At 48.8% G+C, this 17,851-nt stretch overlaps 1 protein-coding gene across 3 annotated transcripts in view; it reads right to left on the bottom strand.

Annotated features, from left to right (window-relative positions):
• The window catches only part of dync2h1 (dynein cytoplasmic 2 heavy chain 1), an 866,357-nt gene that overhangs the window by 18,782 nt on the left and 829,724 nt on the right, over positions 1-17,851 (bottom strand). The gene's annotated exons all lie outside the window — the stretch shown is intronic.

The raw sequence follows: 17,851 nt of genomic DNA, 5'->3' as shown, positions 1-17,851 counted from the left end.
TGAGGAGCATCACCGAGAGCTTCGAAATGATGGTGCAGACCATGGGACACCACCAGGGCTGGCAGAGCCAGTTGATGCAGGGGCAGCCGGGGCCCCAACAAGCTGCCTATGAGCACCTATCGGGCGGAGGGTGCACTGAGTGCCAACCCAGACCCGTCCCATGGGGCAGCGACGTGGCCACCAGCAGTCCCGAGTTCCACCCCTCTGATGAGGCTGTGTCTTGGGGGTCAGCACACGGAGCAGGGCGGCACAGTGATGCATGTACCGTCAACAAGTGAGCCAGGGCCTCCCGGCTCCAGAGCACCCAGAGGACGCCCGCCAGGAGCATCGAAGGCTGCCTCCACCTTAGATGTGCAGCCTGTGGAAACACCAAGATGTAGCATTAGAGCTAGGAGGGCCAGGCACATTGAGCATCACTGAGAGCACTGGGATAGGAGGGAGGGGTTAGGTAAGGGGTGGGAGGGGGGGGTCGCACTATTGGGAGAGGACTACTGTAGAGCGCATTAAACACTTTATGCACAGCCATTATAATGCCTCAGTCATTTTCTTGCCTGTGAGCAAAGATTGCTACTCCCCTCCTCGGCTCCCAACTGAAACCCTTCATGGGTTTAAAAAGGAGTATCAATCGGATCCAAAGTGAGCACTTGTAGGGGAGGCCGGTAAATGACAGGAGGCTGTTGGATGACAGGTGGCTCTCGCTAATTGAATGGAAATAAGTGGTGATAATTGATTTCTCGCCACGCTATGGTGAGATTCCGAATTCACCAGGGAAGTAGGCCGTTTGCACCGCAAACTGTTTGGTGCGGCGTGATTCCCGTTTTTTGGCCTCTTCTGCTATTCACCGGCCTCGTTATGCTTGAGCAAGAGTATAAAGAGGCCTGAAGATTGCGCCCTAATAAATGTTTTGGGAGAATCGCGTCCTTAGAATTTTTTTCTGCAGTGGGGAACTAAAGTCACGGGCAAGACCGGCTCCTCAGAGATCTGGGTGCCATTTTTAAAGTGTGTCCAGGCCTCAAAGTGAGGTTGAGGGTGCCCCACACCCACTGAAGGTAATCAACTATTTTGGATAGGTAAAAGGCTATTTTAATGTAAATATTAAAGCCCAGTTTTAGTACCCATTTTAAAATAAGGATTTCAGCACTCATAACCTCAGGCCATGACAAAACACATAACTTCAACAGAAGCACAACAGCCTGACACATGCATAAACTAATTGTAGATTAAAACAACATTTTAGAACAAGCTATTGTTCTAATAAACAGATTTTCAAAGTAAGTTTGACATTATGAAATAAGCTGCACCAGTAATCGATATCAAGGTCGAAGTAAGCACCATAGTAATGTGAAGGCACCATTGTCCAGAATATGGATAAAGTAAAGTCAGCAGAAAACCAGTAAAAACCAGTCTTGATCATAGCACAAAATCGCATTCCATAGCATACACAAATATTCAAACATAAAACATTCAGAACTTGAGTTGCACATTGAGGAGTGACAGTTAACCATCGAATCAAATGTATTTGATTGTCACCCAAACCAATTAGGACAACATAGAGGTGTAGACAGATGGCTTTAGACTGATAAAATTCTCCTTAAACATGATGGTCTGTATGGCCATCTTTATTCTGGGATCATTCTATACTTTGATCTAACTATTCGCTTTCTCTATATTCATATGTTCACTTTTCCACTCTGACTCATGTAGTAAATGCATGCTGTTTTGCCATAAGCAAGAAACCATTTCTGTATTAATTTGAAAGTTAAATTGTTTATAAGTTACTTCTCTTTAAGTCCTTTTGCTAGCCGGACTTTATTGAGAATAGATTTGAGTTTCTCTCAATTGTAATCAAGTAGAGGCAATAAAAGATTCTTATTTGCATCCGAGAAGAGTAACTCAAATTTCCACTGAGCTTTAGTGTTGCGAGGCTTCAATAGATCCGCATGGTAGATCTATACACCCCCATCCACAAACAGCTCAAAACCCCCAACCCCAGAGGGGACCCCGCCCATCACTAAATGTCTGTGTGACCCTCCCCCCACACCGCACAGGCATGAAGGTGACCTGGCCAGACACCCTTTAATCCTCATAGCGATTGGGGCATTCCCCCCCCCGCCCCCACTACTCTTCATAATCCCCCTTCACCTTTCCCCTTTCATGGGCATGGCCTCCCCTCAGGCCCTGTCCCTTGGCAGTGCCAATCGGGCACTTGGCACTGCTGCTGCCACCCTGACAGTACCAAATTGGCACCCCTGCAGTGCCAGGTCTGCACTGCCAAGGTGCCAGGTCAGCACTGGCAGTGTGCCAGGTTGGCACTGCCCAGATGCCCTGTCCCTGACCACCCAGGAGTTCCAACGGTCTCCAAGATCCCCGGCGTGGCCACCAGATCTGGTCTCCATTTTTTGAAGACCAGTACTAATTTGGGCTTACGTGAGGACTGGCCAGTGAGGCCAGTGAATACTGGGAGCTGGGAGACTGCAGCCTCAAATGGGCTTTGTATATTTAAATGAGCCTAATAACGCATTTAAATATTCTTATCTGGATTACACCCAGTGAGGGCGTGATCCAGATTATGTCAGGCGTAGTGGATTGGACGCATCGCACGTGACTCAGAGCCTTACACGGAACCCATTTTTGGCCTCTCTCACTATGCACCCAGCGTAATGGGATCGGCGCCGGGTGCAACGCTGTGGGAAATTCAAACCCGTGGTTGTTGCTTCTGAAAAATGTTAATGCGAGTGGCATACAAAATTGAGCAAAATGCACATTTCGTAAAATTTAAATTTGATAAGAAAGTTGAAGGGATCTAACAGTTAAACAATGACCTATTCGGACAAAAAAAATAACATGGTGGATGTTGTTTAGTCTTCTCTAGTACAAGTTTATATGTCCCATTAATACTGGAGTGAAATATGCTGTATTTAATACTACACATTAATTGTGGGCAGAATTCAGAAGGTTGCACTGTGACAAGATGTTTAGTCTGTCAAAAGCCATTGTATAAGTATTCCAATTTTACACTTAATAAATTTCTATTATTTGTGTCTTTTAAACCACAGGCTTTTAATGAGTGCCTGCATGAGCTTCAGAAACACATGTGTAGACACTGAAGCCAATTAAATAAGACAATGTCTGTGGAATGCTGAGATTTCCTTTTAATTAAGCTTTCCTTGACCTTGTGTCAGAATGCTTTTGGCCATTTTAGACAAAGGGGCCTCAAAATTCAGCTGGGCTTGATAGCACCCATATTTTTGGTGTTACAGATGCAATTTTGAGTACAAAATAGCATTGGTGCTATGCACACGCATACTTATGGTGCCGTTTTGATGAGGGAATTAAGCATGCATCGGAATAAGCAGAGTAGCCAAATTGTGGCATTAGCCAGTGCATAATGCTAATTTGACAGCAGCAATGCTATTTTCAACCTCAACATTCCAGCTAGTGCCCTGTCTTATTGTCACACAGCCGAACATACATTCAACAGTATGAAGACTGTGTCTTGGTAATGCGGTTGTCATAGTTTAATAACTGGCAGTGTTTATTGTGAATATGGGGCTTGCAGCAGTGTTTGTGAGAATGGGTAAAATTATGAATGTTAGGCATGAGTTGAGTTGCAAAGATCTTGTTCACGATTCGTGTGTTTCAGAATATATCTTTTTGTTTCAGGCATTAACGTTTTTAACTGTAGAAAATGAGGTAAATGCAATTAATACAAGCTTGGAGTCCATTATACTTAAAAATTATTTGTTAATTCAGTTGCATTGTGACTCCGGGTCAAGGGGGGGCTGGGCTGGTGTTGACCTCACCATAGCCCAGGGTGTCGTAACAATGTTGACTTAGTGGGCTGATTTAGCTCAGAACTGGAGATGTGGGGCACAATTCTCAGGGCCTGTTTGCCGCGGGTGCAAATCCCATTATGGCCAGGATTCCCTTGGGATGGGGGTCACGGTTGGTGTGTGTTGCCATTGTAGCCATGTAAAATGGCTGCGTTCCGATTAATCTGGCCAAAACCCAGTTTAAAATGGCTAACCGAAAGACTGCTGGGAAGGCCAAAAAGACACAAGCAGGCAGCTGCAGACAGGTTTGCATATTCAGCTCTGGGAAAGTAGCCCAGATCGATACTCAGGGCTATCAACAGCCCATCAACCCAGGTATCTGCAGTTTCATTCAGGACTGTTTACACCTAATCAACTCAGACATCCACAGTTAAATTGGCTATCCCCGGGAACAATTGCAACATATTAGCAATTGAATACCGGGCCAGACCTGTCGGCGCCTGCAGTGGCCGAAACAAAGACAGGTGAGCAACCACCCCCCGATCGAGGAATCGCCTCACCATTGGACACATCGACCCCAGAGATTGGGGACAGATCCAATCACTTGGGACTCAGGGTCAAGGGCCGCCCTGGGAGGCGGGAAGCCCCTGGGCCCTATAAAAGTGAAGGTCCAAGTTCAGATCTCTCTCTCTCTCCTCTTCGCCTGCTCGAGACCTTCGCAAGACCAGCCACCGGTACCGTAAGTTTGAATCCAACGATCGCTATCCGGTAGAGACACCTAGCCACCGACCTGTAGCAGCCTTTGAATCCCGCGGGCCAGATTTGATTGGACAAGCCATTCGTTTCCCTGGCCTGGTGGGCTCTTCCTAAGTTAAGTATTGGCCAGTAGTGATAGGTTTATTATATAAATAGTAGTATTAGGGTATTAGTATTGCTTGTTGTATATAATAAATGACCGTTGTTTTAATCCTTACTAAGCGGTGTGCTGTGTTATTAATCATAACCTGAACTTGAACCACGTGGTGGTATCATAAAGATACCTGGCGACTCATGAGCAAAGGTGACCTAAACAGAGCAAATAGACTAAAGCTAGAAAGAGCAACATAATTGGCGACTCCGCCGGGACCCGACTTAGAAGTGGAAAACCACTCCGGGAGAACCCCAACATTTTGAATTAGAATCCAATCGGAAACAAAAAAAACCCCACAAGTGTTCAAGCGGTTCTGGTTAATAATTCACAATTCGGAAGTGTGTATATGCATGCGTAACTAACAGGGTTATAAGGCAAAACTGATAGCTTTTTTGTTGCGTCAAAACTATCGGCAGTAGGTATTTCGGAAATTAGCGCAAGCCGTACCCGCATCTACCACACCACCTTGACCCCCTGTCCAAATTTGAACGTAACGAGCAGATAAGAGAGAGCCATGCAGGCAATGCAAGCAATGCAGCGCCTCATGAACCCCGAAGATTTTGCTGTCGCACCAGTCAGCAGCGTAGGAGCGGGACAGTGTCCCGTTTGGGAGGTGGAAATCTGCAAAATTCTGCAGGGCAAAGGATGGCCCGTGTGGAAGGATTTCTGCAGTAACGACGACTCAGGTCCTGGAAGTATAGGGCATACTTGGTGGGAGAACCTGAGTGAGATTCACAGAAAGAGTTTAGCAAAAGCGCGCAAGCCGATGGCAATTGTGTCCTGTCTGGCACAATTGCGAGGCACAGATGAGGTCGTCAGGACGCTCCGCAAGGAAATAGAAGGCATTCATCGGATAAGTAAATATGTGAAATTGAGAAAGAGAACCAGGAATTGAAAGGGAAATTAGCAGCAAAGGACCAAGAGGTGGCTGACGCCAAACGGGGTCACCAATCCTGTCTGGCGCACTTGAGTAGTTTCCAGTCACAATATGAGAAGGCTTATCAGGACCCGCAGCGTGCAGTCCTGGTAAAGAAAGAAACAGAAAACCAGTTAGAGAAGCTCCAGAAACAATGCAGTGATCTCAAGGCAGCCTTGAGAGCGCTCCATGCCACAACAACGGAACAAAGGCAGAGCACCATAGACCATGCAAAGTGCCGAAAGCAGATTGCAGACTTGAAAGCACTGCTTTCTGTCCAAAAGGGATTTCAAGAAACCTTTGGGGAAAGTTTAGAACAGGAAGACGGCCCTGATTGGGAAGAATTGCAAGAGACAGCGCAGAGATATGTTCAGGGAGCATGTGCGCAGGGAAAACCCCAAAGGAGGAAAGCACCCCCACCCCCCACACAACAGATAATACAGGCTCCCATGAACCCTGTAACAACCCACCGCACCGCCACAGCAGACGCGGCGGACGTCTTATATTCCACCCCCCTCACAGTGACCCAATTACGGGACGCGTGTGCCAAAATCACACCGTTCCTCCCCGCTTCAGACCCACACCATTTCTTTGCCACCGTCAAACACCAGGCGACCATGTACGGCCTGGGTGAGAAAGAGCAGGTAAAGCTCACGGTCCTCAGCTTGGACCCATCGGTCGCAGCAGCCCTTCCCGACCCACAGAATGTAGGAGGAGGCACCCTTGCAGAAATGCATACCGCGATCCTGGATGCGATCGGGTACAACCGGGGCGACCCCATAGACGGTCTGAATAAATGCAGACAGAAAAAGTCTGAACACCCCACAGCGTTCGCAGGACGCTTGTGGATTCATTTTGAAGCCGTTTTCGGCAACGTAGATCATGCCCATTTGTCCGCAGACAATATGGCCAAGTGGACCCACACCCTTATCTCCCATGCCACGGAAGCAGGACAGAATGCCTGTAACAATTATGACCCCTCGGAGGAGGCTCATAATGAGAAGTGGGTGGTCAAGAGATTGTCCCACGTTTGGGAACAAGCGGCTCACGGTAAATCAGCCACTAGAACACTCGAGGAAAACCAAGCTGCCGCAGATGTGTAGGCAGTAAGAACCACTCTTCACAACCCCGCCTGGGTAAACGAGGGAAAGAACAGCCTCCCAGCCAAACCGCAAGAGTGCTACAATTGCGGCCAATTGGGACATTTTGCTAGGGAATGCAAAGGCCCTAAGAAACCACAGAGTGCCCAACCGACAGGCACTCTCGATAAGAAAAAGGCAGAGCCCGTAGCGACCGAGAACTGAGGTGTCCACATGATGATTTAAAGGAGACACTTGGTGAAAAGTGTTGTCCTTTCTGATGGAGCCTGCAGAATGTTTTATGTTGTCTGTCTGTTTGTTAAATGTTGTTCGTCCTACAGGAGAATTTTCTCACCGCCCCACACCCATTCACCTGAACTTTTTAACTTTTCCCGCTGACACCCACCGTGGCCACACGCCCATTCTGCCGATACCTCTGAGGACTTGCCTCAGACACACACCACGGCCACACGCCGATTCTGCCGAAACCTCTGAGGACTTGCCTCAGACACACACCACCGCCACACGCCCATTCGGCCGATACCTCTGAGGACTTGCCTCAGAGGCCCACCAGACCAGACGCCTGATCGTAGCTACTCTTCTGATTGGATGGTAGAATCAGAACAGTAACCCCACCATGATGACTACATTTTTGTCCGTTCTTTGGTCGCTCAGGCAGTGGAGAAACGGCGTGAGACCCGCCCTGCCTGGGGACCCCCTCGTTGGTCAAAACGCTCGGGTAGGGAAGATACGGTATTGGTAGCCGTCCTACCCGGGGACTCCACCCAAATCGTACCCGTCGCGGCCCATACGCACCCCATTCGAACTTTACTTTCAAAAACCGTTTTATTTTATTTAGGCAACCTTTGGGTTGCTGCCACATGCTATTTACATCCTAGAACATTTGGATGATAAACGTAGCACTGGTCCACCATTGGGAAGTGTGCTGTGTCCAAACATTTGTTTTGAAAAAAAAAAAATGGGGGGAGAGTCACATGCTGTGGCCAATTATAAGGGTTTAATTGGCCCCAAGAAGGACAGACACACTAACACACCAGATATTAAACCGAAGTATTTACACACACTACGCTTGTCTTACAGAACTCCAGAAGCTCCAAGTCCGGAGAAAACCAGCAAAAACAGGAAAAGGAAAGAAAGAAGACAGCCATGAGGACTCCTTTCTTCGTGCTCAACGTATTTATGATGGACTTTTTGTTGCGCGGGAACGCGAACCCCATTACTCCAAACCCCCCTGCCGTTAACGCTTCACTGCCCCGTAGTACCGAGGGCCCAGTCACCAACCACGCTGCATTATCCTGGTGTGTCAAGTTCATAACTTGGTACTCTCTATCGTACATCATTGAGGCACTGTTGGCATTGGCTATACTCAGTTGTGCAGTACAGACCATGCGCCTCCGCAAGTGGAAAAGGAGAGCGTACCGCGCTCGAACCCCGGTATATCTGATCCGATCCCCGATATTCGGCTATGACCAGACCCCAGACCCCCGCGACCTATAAAGAATAAAGAGTATTCACGTGCATTATTGCTGTAAATAAAGAGATATACGGAACGTTTCATTAAAAAAAAATGTACGATCCTGAGCTTGACTGCCAAGCCAGGAAAGAGTATATTAAATGTTGTGATTGTTGTTGTACGTTTTAGGAAGATAGGATAATGCAATGTTTAGGAGTATAGAGTGTTTAGGTAAAATTAGAGGTTCCCAGTTTATTTTTTATAGATACATGCCCCTGCCTGACAGAGCGCCCTCAAGAAATGTTTCGGTAAATTTTTGTGCATAGCTAGGGTCAGAGTAGTGGCCATGGGGGAGGTGCCCCCCCCCCCCCCCACCCACCCACCCCACCCCCAGTCGGGAAACGAAGAGGACAAAATTTATGTGATCCTTCACGCTTCGCGTTAGGATCACAAGGCGGGAATGTAGCCATGTAAAATGGCTGCGTTCCGATTAATCTGGCCAAAACCCAGTTTAAAATGGCTAACCCGAAAGACTGCTGGGAAAAGCAGCCAAAAAGACACAAGCAGGCAGCTGCAGACAGGTTTGCATATTCAGCTCTGGGAACGTAGCCCAGATCGATACTCAGGGCTATCAACAGCCCATCAACCCAGGTATCCGCAGTTTCATTCAGGACTGTTTACACCTAATCAACTCAGACATCCACAGTTAAATCGGCTATCCCCGGGAACAATTGCAACATATTAGCAATTGAATACCGGGCCAGACCTGTCGGCGCCTGCAGTGGCCGAAACAAAGACAGGTGTGCGACCACCCCCCGATCGAGGAATCGCCTCACCATTGGACACATCGACCCCAGAGATTGGGGACAGATCCAATCACATGGGACTCTGGGTCAAGCGCCGCCCCGGGAGGCGGGAAGCCCCTGGGCCCTATAAAAGTGAGGGTCCAAGTTCAGATCTCTCTCTCTCTCCTCTTCGCCTGCTCGAGACCTTCGCAAGACCAGCCACCGGTACCGTAAGTTTGAATCCAACGATCGCTATCCGGTAGAGACACCTAGCCACCGACCTGTAGCAGCCTTTGAATCCCGCGGGCCAGATTTGATTGGACAAGCCATTCGTTTCCCTGACCTGGTGGGCTCTTCCTAAGTTAAGTATTGGCCAGTAGTGATAGGTTTGTTATATAGAAAGTAGTATTAGGGTATTAATATTGCTTGTTGTATATAATAAATGACCGTTGTTTTAATCCTTACTAAGCGGTGTGCTGTGTTATTAATCATAACCTGAACTTGAACCACGTGGCGGTATCATAAAGATACCTGGCGACTCATGAGCAAAGGTGACCTAAACAGAGCAAATAGACTAAAGCTAGAAAGAGCAACACCATGAAGCCTTCAGCCTGTCTTAAAAGCCCTTCGGAGCCCAGAGCTATTCTATAACCTGTCTGTCTTAAAAACCCTTCTGTGCCCATAATGAATTTAAAGACTTTCTGTTTTCACAACTGCTGTCTGCCTTGAGTGATTCTAAAATCTTTTCACTACCATAAATTATTCTTCTGCCTTGTCATCAGGGAGTTCCCTAAAGCAACAGGAAGGGGTTTGGTTCCCTTAATGTGCTGCTGTGTGACCACCGCATGAACATCCTGGACGCTTGCGCATGGCAATTTTATCCTAGGGCAGTCGCAAATTCCCGGCATTTTCAAGGGTCACCCAGGCTGCCCGGATGGCTCATAGGGGACATGGGGTACCTGCGGAGGTCTTGGCTGATGATGGCTGTGCAGGTGCCTGAACTGAAGCAGAGTCCTGTTACTGTGATTGAGCTGTGCACCGGCCTAAATATGCGCTACTGCTGTTTTGGCAGGTCCGATGTGATCCTTCAGTACAGTCCCCTAAGGGTCTCCTGCATCATCATCGTGTGCTGTGCTCTCCACAACTTAGCACACAGCGGGGTGATATGCTCGAGGAAGACCAGGAGGAGCGGGACATTTGGTTTGATGAGGAGAATGTCCAGGAGGGAGTGGAGGGAGAGCCGGAGGTACACCAGGAGAATGGAGGATAGGTGGCGGTGAGGGTTTGCATGGGCAGGAGGATGAGGAATACCCTCATCACACATTGGGAACATCTTGTTGCTTGTTGTCTGGCAGCTCTAGAACACCCTCCTGCAGCCCCCCCCCCCCTTATTAACAGAAGGCTTACTGCTTTAAAAACATCTCATCAGGGTACTGGGTCTAGGTTGTTCATGCACATGCTTAGCATGTCATGTCAATGCCGGAAGATGATGATGACTCGCAGTGAGGAAAGCTCTAATGTTCTTCAGGTGCTGCTCATGACTGTCCGGTGACTGCACACGGACTCCCTGGCTTATGTTTGAGTGAGGGTCGGGTCAATAGCCCTTTGTTCTGTTGTTCCAGAGAGGGAAAAGGGGCTAGGTCTATGGTTCACTGAATAACGGCACATTACGTCTAGGATGTCTGTTACTGTCAGTTTGAGTGGGCCTTACTGTTCACTTTGCATTGAGGGTCTGTGGAAAAAGCATTGTTTAGATTTGGTGAGGACCTAGCCCAGTGGGAGAAGGGTCAATGACAGCGAGGGATTAAGGTTGTGAACAACAATAACTTTTATTGAGGTGAGTAGTGATTGTGAGAAATTATTTTGAACCCTAACTACCTGTGCCTTACTTCACACGTTCCCACTCTGCCCCTAAAACCCCTTCCACTATGCCTAGGTGTGTACCCAGGACTTACATAAGAAGTGGAGGAGGCCTGCTGCCTTTCACAAACTGTTGCCTGAGATACTCTTGCTGGGTATCCTCTGGGGGGCCTGTTTGGCACACAAGTTGTAGCTTCACCAGGTTGAAACCTCATTTTTGGGTGTGCCTGGTGTTGCTCCTGGCATGCCCTCCTGCTCTCTTCATTGAACCAGGGTTGATCCCCTGACTTGGTGGTAATGGTAAACTGGAGAAAATGCCAGGCCATGAGGTTACAGATTGTGGTTGAGTATAATTCTGCTGCTTCCATGAGGCCCACAATGCCTCATGGATGCCCAGTCTTGAGTTGCTAGATCTGTTTGAGGTCTGTCCCATTTAGCATAGTAGTAGTGCCACACAACACGATGGGGGGGGGGTCCTCAATGTGGAGATGGGACTTGCCTCCAAAAGGATTGTGCAGCAGTCACGCCCACTGATACTGTCACGGACAAATGCATCTGTGGCAGACAGATTGGTGAGGGTGAGGTTAAATATGTTTCTCTCTCTTGTTGGTTCCCTCACCACCCACCACAGTCCTAGTCCAGCAGCTATGTCCTTTAGGACCCAGCCAGCTTGGTCCGTGGTGGTACTCCTGAGCCATGCTTGGTGATGGACATTGAGGTGTCCCACACAGAGTACATTCTGCGCCCTTGCTTCCCTCAGTCCTTCCTTCAAGTTGTGTTCACATGGAGGAGTACTGATTCATCAACTGAGGGGAGACGGTACATGGTAATCAGCAGGAGGTTTCCTTGCCCATGTTTGACCTGGTGCCATGAGGCTTCATAGGGTGCAGAGTTGGTGTTGAGGACTCCCAGCACAACTCCCTCCCGACTGTATACCACTGTGTAACCAATTTAGCATGAATATAAGGAAAAATTTCTTCTCTCAGATAATTGTGAATCTTTGGAATTCTCCACCCAGAGAGCTGTGGAGGCTCTGTCATTGAAAATATTCAAGGCTGAGATCAACAAATTCTTGAAATATAGGGGAGTCAAGGGTTACGGGACCAAGCAAGAAAGTGGAGTTGAGGCCCAGATCAGGTGAGTCATGATATCTTTGAATGATATAACAGGCCCAAGGAGCCTTATGCCTTACTCCTGCTTCTATTTCTACTTTTAGTTTTATACTTCGAAAAAATTCCTTTTGTGCCTCATTCAAGCTATTTATATAAATAGAATTTTTAAAAAACACAGCAAAGATCCTATTTTCTGCCAATTCAGGAAACATTCATTCTTTGCTTTTTGTTCATCGCTATACCTACATCCATATTCTCTGTAATTCCAATTAACAATTGTCCAAATATACCATATCATTCACAATGTTCACTAACCCCATCCTGGTTTATGGATATTAGAGAGCAAATTTTCCAACTGCATGCTCCTAGCACTTAAGCCAAACCTATGAACTGTGTATATTAAAAATTGTTAGTGCCTCTGGCAATCTCCTTCAATATTCTGGGTACATACATCTGGGCTTGGTGACCACTACTTTTAGATCATTAACATATTGTTGTGCAGTTTCTCATTATCTCCTGATGGCTCTTCTATTTTTACTTCATATATATCTGCAGTCCTACTTTAACCTTCCTGAGGTAAATACTAAATATGTCTGCCATTCCTTCATGCTCAAGTATAAAATGGCCCTTTCTTTCTGTTATAACCTGCCTGCTTACCACTGGCTGGGGACTAATGGTAATCCCACAATCCTTAGGGAGTATGAGCTTCCCCAATGATGGGGGCGGAGAAATCATTAGCTGGTCCCTGTATAAATAAAGCTGGCCAGTATGGAACCAGCCAGAGAGGAGCGAGCAGCAAGGGAGTTACTGCTGCTGCCTGTATTTATATATATATATATATATATATATATATATATATATGTATATGTATATGTTATTGTAAATAAAGTTTTCTTTCTGTTCTACAAACTCGTGCTGGATTCTTCGTGGCCCTCACAAAACTGGCGATGAGGGTTAACGTGGATAGCTGTCTATGCTGCTGAAGCCACCTCCCTGGATTTTTTTTGGATACAGGTTGGAAGCTTTTTTTCTGTTACACCATGCCTCTTTATGGAGGTTTGGATGTCTTTGATGCTGCGCTGGAAAGTTGGAACCAGTATGCACAACGGATGTGTTACTATTTCGGGCAAACAACATCATCGAAAACGAGCGCCAGGTGGTCATTTTGCTCACCGCCTGCGGCCCGCATACGTTTGGGGTGATTAGGAGCCTTACGTACCTAAGACGTTTGATGAACTTGTGACCTTAGTGGGGCAACATTTTACCCCAACCCCGTCCACGATAGTCCAGCGTTACCGTTTTAGTACTGCTGAGAGGACCCCCGGAGAATCCCTTGCAGAGATTCTAACCAGGCTACGCAGGATTACGGAGTACTGTGACTATGGTGAGACATTGTCAGAAATGTTATGTGACCATTTGGTTTGCGGTATTAACAATGCAGCCACCCAGAGAAAGTTGCCAACATTGACTTTTCAACAGGCCATTCAGATAGTATTGTCCCGAGAGTACGCAGAACAGGGAGTGCAGAAGCTACAGGGAATGGAGGTGCACGTTTTGGGGTACAACCCCTTCCGTCCAAAAGCATCTCCCCATACCCCTGCCATACCTTGGGTGGCTTCCGGATCGACGCCAGCGGCCCGCGGACGTTCCTCCCCGATGGGAGCCTTCTCCAGAACTGATGGATGAGGAGCCATGTCAGTGTCGGACTTGTGGACACTGACCCCGTCGCGGACGCCAGTCCTAGGGACGCCAGAGGTACCGTCGTTCCAACAGAAACTGGGGCCAGCCCAAGTTTGGATGAACCTGCGGGTACTACTCCCGAGGAGGTGGAAATGGAGGACGACTGCCTGCAGCTGCATTGTGTGGCAGCTCCCCGTGTGGCCCCCATTAAGGTGACAGTATGGATCAATGGTCACCCGCTTGAGATGGAGTTGGACACTGACGCAGCGGTCTCCGTGATTGGCCAGAGGACATTCGACCACATCAAGCAAGGTATACAGACCCTTACATTAACCGATACACAGGCCAGGTTGGCCACCTACACGGGGAAACCATTGGACATCGCTGGAACTACGATGACTCCTGTTGTTTATGGACGGCAGGAGGGGCATTTCACACTTTTCGTGGTGCGTGGCCACGGGCCCAGCCTGTTGGGTTGGGACTGTTTGGCCATTTGCGGCTGCAGTGGCAGCACATCCTTCAAACAGGATCTGGAGGGTTGACGGAGATACTCGGACGGTACCCAGATATATTCCAGCCAGGTTTGGGGAAGATAAAAAGGGCCGTAGCCTGTATACAGGTCGTTCCAGGAGCCGAACGCGCCCGGTGCCTTACGCCTTGCTCGAGAAGGTGGAAGGGGAGCTCACCCATTTGGAGTTCTTGGGTATTATAGGCCCGTCTGTTTCGCTGACTGGGCAGCGCAAATTGTACCTGTAATGAAGCCAGGTGCCACAGTTCGCTTGTGCGGCGACTATAAACTTAAAGTGAATACGGCTTCCCAGCTCGACCGCTATCCAATGCCCCCCATAGAAGATCTCTACACGAAGCTTGCAGGCGGACTCTCGTTCACGAAATTAGATATGAGTCGCGCCTACCTACAGTTGGAGCTGGACCCTACCTCCCGGCCATACGTAATACACACAGGAGCCTGTATGAATGTACACGGTTGCCCTTTGGGGTATTCTCTGCCTGTGCTATCTTTCAACGCATCATGGAGGGCAGCTTGAGAGATTTACTACGTGTCGCTGTCTACTTAGACAATGTTTTGATCACAGGGACGTCGGAGCAGGAACATTTGGAGGCTGTACTTCGATGCTTCTCAGAGGCTGGAGTCCGCTTATGTCGTACAAAGTGCGTCTTTCAGGTGAAGGAAGTGGTCTACCTGGGTTAGTGGGTGGACCTCGAATGTTTGCACCCCATCGCAGAGAAGGTGCGCGCAATTCAACAGGCCTCCGCCCCGACTGACACTTTGCATCTTTGTTCTTTTCCCGTCCTCATAAATTATTACAGGAAGTTCCTCCCCGATCTGGGAACTACATTGGCTCCATTGCATCTTCTACTAAAGAAGAATCACACCTGGGTTTGCGGTCAGCCGCAAGAAACCTCTTTCTGGCGGGTAAAACAGCAATTGTTGTCGTCGGGGTTACTAACCCACTACGATCCTGGAATGCCTTTGCTCATCACGTGTGATGCATCCCCATATGGTATTGCGGCCGTTCTGTCCCACAAGATGGAGAACGGGGCCGAGCGGCAGAATGCTTTCGCCTCCCGCACATTGACTGCAGCGGAAAAGAAGTACGCACAAATCGAGAAGGAGGGCCTGGCGGTGGTCTTTGTGGTGAAACGCTTCCATCAGTATGTGTATGGCCGCCATTCCACTCCCGCACATTGACTGCAGCGGAAAAGAAGTACACGCAGATCGAGAAGGAGGGCCTGGCGGAGGTCTTTGCGGTGAAACGCTTCCACCAGTATGTGTATGGCCGCCACTTCACTATCGTGACTGATCATAAGCCTCTGTTGGGACTTTTCCGAGAGGATAAGCCAATATCGCCCATTGCTTCCACACGGATCCAGCGCTGGGCTTTGTTGCTCGCTGCCTACGAGTATTCTCTGGAGCATAAACCAGGGATCCAGATAGCGAATGCCGATGGACTGAGCCGATTGCCTTTGTCGACTGGCCCCATGTCGACCCCCACGACAGGTGAGGTGGTTGCAATCCTAAATTTTATGGATTCCTTGCCTGTCACAGCATCACAGATCTGTGAGTGGACCCGGACGGAGCCAGTCCTGTCAAAGGTTCGGCACATAGTCCTGTATGGTGAGCAACATAGACAGCTCCCAGGCGAGTTGCGGGCATTTTCCTCCAAGCTGTCAGAATTTAGTGTGGAAGGAGTATCCTCTTGTGGGGGACGCGTGTGGTCATCCCGGAAAAAGGACAGGACCTGATACTACAGGACTTGCACAATGGGCATCCGGGTGTGACCAAAATAAAAATGTTGGCCCGGAGTTATGTCTGGTGGCCAGGCCTTGACACCGACATTGAGAAGGTGGCCCAAAACTGCTCCATTTGCCAGGAGCATCAGACGCTTCCGCCGGCCGCGCCCCTACATCACTGGGAATGGCCAGGACGGCCTTGGGCACACTTGCATGTGGATTTCGCCGGCCCTTTTCAAGGATCCATGTTCCTTCTATTAATCGATGCCCAGTCTAAATGGCTAGAGGTGCATAAGATGGTAGGCACAACGTCCTGTGCAACGATCGAGAAAATGCGTTTGTCTTTCAGCACGCTTGGCCTCCCTGAGGTGCTCATCACGGACAACGGCACTCCTTTCACAAGTGAGGAGTTTGTGAGGTTCATGAAGATAAACGGCATATGCCATATCCGCACTGCTCCATACCACCCGGCCTCCAATGGGTTGGCGGAGCGCGCAGTGCAGACATTCAAACGGGGCCTAAAGAAGCAATCTTCCGGGTCTATGGACACGAGACTGGCTCGTTTTTTGTTTTCATACAGGACCACTCCACATGCAGTGACTGGGGTAGCTCCCGCAGAACTATGGGCCGGAGACTTCGCACCCGCCTTGGCATGGTTTTCCCGGATATTGGCGCAAAAGTACGCCACACTCAAGAACGGTAGGGACATGGCCTTTCTCGGCATCGGCCGATTCGGCAGTTTATGCCTGGTGACCCGGTGTTCATTCAAAATTTTGCTGGTGGTCCCCAGTGGGTCCCTGGCGTTATCTTTTGACGAATGGGTCCGATCTCTTACCAGGTACAAGCCCAGGGTTGTCTCCAGCGCAAGCATGTAGACCACTTTCACCGCATAGACCAGGCACAGTGGAGGATGTTTCTCACAATCATCCTCTGGCACCGCACTCAAAGCCTGCGCAGGTCATTGCAAAATCACGTGGAGATAGGGACGCCGAGATGACAGAGGCAGTAGACTCCGATTCCAAGATGGAGACACAGGATGCTTCAGAAGGGGAGTCCTCAGTTCCACGGTCGTGGGTGTACAACCGTTACGCCGTTCATCACGGAAACGCTGTTCTCCATCTCGTTACACGCCGCCCGATCCTGCGCTTCGTGCAAATGGTGTCCGGCCTGCGGAAAAACGAGTCCGATGCCCTCCTTCGCCAGGGTCTTTGGTGGATTCCTTGAACTTTGGGGGGAGGGATGTTATAAATGTTATAATCTGCCTGCTTACCACTGGCTGGGGACTAATGGTAATCCCACAATCCTTAGGGAGTATGAACTTCCCCAATGGGGGGGGGGGGGGGGGGGGGGGGCAGAGAAATCATTAGCACGTCCCTGCATAAATAAAGCTGGCCAGTATGGAAGCAACCAGAGATGAGCGAGCAGCAAGGGAGTTACTGCTGCTGTTGTAAACATATTTCTCTCTGTTCTACAAATCCGTGCTGGATTCTTCGTGGCCCTCACAAAACTTTCTAAGTCAGTGTTTTCCAAACTTTTTTACCCGGGACCCACTTTTTCCAATTGGCCGATCTTTGGAACCCACGCTGGCCGGCCTTCGGAACCCACGCCACGTTCGCTTACCCAGTCTCTCCTGAGGCAAGGCAGTATTTACAAAGATTAAGTTTTCTTGCCCCAGGCATGAGAGAAAAAGAAAATTATTTAGTTTTCCTGTGCTGGCTAGCTGCTCTCACCCTGGTGCTGCCAAAAGATCTGAGTGCGATGCTAAAGCAAAAATGTGAAATAAGCAACGGTTCTGGTACTCCACCGCCAAAGAAACTTCAGCCTGTATCTCAGGCCGGTTTAGTTATTCTCACTTCCCAAGTGTGCTGATCTAATGACCGTCGCTCAGCTCCATGATGGCCTTTTGCAAAAGGGACCTGGTCATTTACCAGCTGGAGTTTTCTCAGGTTAACAGTGTATTCTTCCTTGTGTCTGAATAAAGCTCGTAGTCTTACAGTTGAAGTGGATGC

The sequence above is a fragment of the Scyliorhinus torazame genome, chromosome 15, assembly GCF_047496885.1.
Source record: "Scyliorhinus torazame isolate Kashiwa2021f chromosome 15, sScyTor2.1, whole genome shotgun sequence".
In the NCBI taxonomy this organism is placed as follows: domain Eukaryota; kingdom Metazoa; phylum Chordata; class Chondrichthyes; order Carcharhiniformes; family Scyliorhinidae; genus Scyliorhinus; species Scyliorhinus torazame.
This window is presented reverse-complemented; position numbering and strand designations above follow the sequence as displayed.